Consider the following 2753-nt stretch of genomic DNA (forward strand, 5'->3'; position numbering starts at 1 on the left):
TTTATTGAGAGGAGCTTGTTTTCATTTCCAACTCATTCAAGTATTCAATGAATATTACTTATTAACAGAATAAGACTAGAGTTCTCCATCATGTCTACCTCCATTTTTGTTTTTGTTTTTGTTTTTTTATGTTTGTTTATTTTTGAGAGAGAGTGAGAGAGAGAGCAGGTGAGGGGCAGAGAGAGAGAGGGAGTCACAGAATCCAAAGCAGACTCCAGGCTCTGAACTGTCAGCACAGAGCCAGATGTGGGGCTTGAACTCACGAACCACAAGATCATGACCTGGACTGAAGTCAGACGCTTAAACCAACTGAGCCACCCAGGTGCCCCTCCATTTTGGTTTTTATAGATGTTAACCTTTGAGAAAACTTGTTCATTAGTAAGTAGGTGGAAATGGAAGGAGTCTTGTTACAACAATGTCAATCAGTTCCTTGAGTTCCCTTTGAAGTATATGCCAAATATCACATTGTGATTAATCTACCATCAAAAATTACTTTTAACAATCTATCGAATGACAATTCCATTAGGTTCTACTTAAATTTTGTTGACAAAAGCATTGGAAACCACTTGACTTGCAAAAGGTATTAGCCAGTCATTAGAGTCATTTACCCCTAAACATTTCTTCTCCGGTGCTTTTTACCACCTCGGGGAATGCATCTCAATAAGCCTGGAAGAAAAGGCATTCATTTATTAAGAGAAGCCTGTAAAAGGGAAGATGGGGGGAAATGTCAGCAGGACAACTTTTCAGCAGTTCCCAGGCAGATCACCTTTGAGAAATGGTTCGTGTGGAAGTTGAGGATCTGGAAATTGATTCCCCTAAAGCTATCTATCCCCACCCATTTCATGGAAAGTCTTTGTAAACTCTTTTGGGGTATGCATACTGGAGTTTGAAGGCCATTGTATTGGTTCATTCTTCTACCACCTTTAAATATATCCTTCACATCTGCACTCCATTATTACACCTTGTACATCAATCACCAACATTGTGGTGGGCATTCTTCCAGTTATTGAAGATATAACAATCAATAAAAGAAACAAAATTCCTGTCCTCTGTGCTAGTAGAGGAGATAGTAAATTATTAGAACTTGACTCCATTTTACAGTGAGCAAACTAAGGACACAATAGACTCAGAAATAGAAAGCTCAGGCCATTGCTGATTCTGGAACACAGCTGTCATGTCTCTCCGTAGCCTGCAAGGGCAGGGCATTATGACCTTTGTCCTATGTTTCTCCAGCACCGAGTAGAATGCCAAGCGCATAATTGGCTATCCATACATATTTGTTTAATTAATTGACTGAAGTTACAAGCCAAAAAATTGTATTCATCCTTCCAAAGTGCCTGATAAATTGTCCCTTAAATGAGGGCTACTATAGAGCCATTTACAAAATCACAGCATTTTTAGATTCAGAAGGAAACTTAGTGACCACTTGGTCCCATTTCTCCTTTACTTTTTTGGGGGGAACTGTTTGTTTTCCATCAACCTTATTTCCATTTCTGTTTAAGAGTTTGTGGACGGAGCAACTTAGGATCCCTCAGGGGTTGTTCCCACCCATTCAGGGGCCTGAGCAGTGGGAGCTGCAGCCCAGTCCTGAGCAGTGGCTGAGAGCCCCAGTCTTCAGTAGCGAACTGCTGGACCGACACTGAGGACCCCGCATGTCTCAGACCACCTGAGACCTCAGGTTGAGTAGCAGTAAATTCGGGACCCGGGGCAGTCCATTCACCTGGAAATCCCTCCTTGGTCACAGCCTTTTCAGCATCAGCCTGCTCTTCCTTCTCAGTCTCTTCAGGATCTCTGTGGAAGGAGAGAGAGGTCAGGTGTGGCCTCCCACAGGTGTTCATGGGAGATGGTGCACAGGAGTGTGTGCAGAACCTCCCAGGCCAGCATCCACCACCTCGGACCCACTGAGTGAGCTCCTTTGCTGTTGCGTGGGATGGCAGTGTCCACACAGTGCCGTGGAGAGTCTGGGTTACACAGAGCAACAGTAGGCAGGTTAATATAAGACACCTCTGTGAGAGGCTGGTGGTCAGCCCTGAATCAGTGACCAGCAGAAGACACAGTTCCCGGGAAGCAGCCTGGACCTGGCTAGTGAAGGTTCCAGGAGTGAAGCGGCCCACAGTAGGAGGGGCTCCAGTGGCAGCGGTCGAGTTGAGCACAGCCCAGTGGCCAGTGTTCCTAGAATATGATGCTGACATTAGCCGGGTTTTTGATGGCAACAATGGAACAAGCTGCCGACAGAAGCTTCTCATAGATCTCTCCAGATTTGTAATGCACCATCACTTTCTTTTCGGTAGATGTACTGTTCTGTTTGGAAGTCAATGTTAGTGTCATCTAAGCGAGTTCTGCTGCAAGGAATTAGAGGACATCCTCCTCCCTTTGCAGGACGTCAAGGGCTCCGGACATTGTGCAAGTTTCCCTTTAAGTTATGACTGGAACCCAAAGCAATGTCATTTGGACCCTCAGCACAGAAAGGCCATTTCACCTTTTCTTGAAGAAGAGAAATGAAGCCTGGAAAGACGAAGTGACTTGTCAAGTTTATGAATCAAGTCAGTGATAGATCCTGTATTTGTGGCCAGTGGAAAATCTCTAGATCCTTTCAATCCAGGCAAATTCTGTATCCAGGGTCCTTTAACACAGCCCAATTCCATAGCCTCTGGAAACACCCCTGCCCTGTACCCAAGTAACCTCCCAACAAAACCTTAGCATCTACAATAAAAAGTGAAATAAGAAAATGTTTCTCTCTATTTCATGAATTC

The 2753-nt window shown here is 44.4% G+C and overlaps 1 pseudogene; it reads right to left on the bottom strand.

The window, feature by feature from the left end:
• Positions 1 to 1320: 1320 nt before the first annotated feature.
• On the bottom strand, positions 1321 to 2408 carry LOC147577258 (small ribosomal subunit protein uS2 pseudogene; annotated as a pseudogene).
• Positions 2409 to 2753: the final 345 nt, after the last annotated feature.

This window comes from Puma concolor, chromosome C2 (assembly GCF_028749965.1).
Source record: "Puma concolor isolate L17-30 chromosome C2, mPumCon1.1.hap2, whole genome shotgun sequence".
Taxonomy (NCBI): domain Eukaryota; kingdom Metazoa; phylum Chordata; class Mammalia; order Carnivora; family Felidae; genus Puma; species Puma concolor.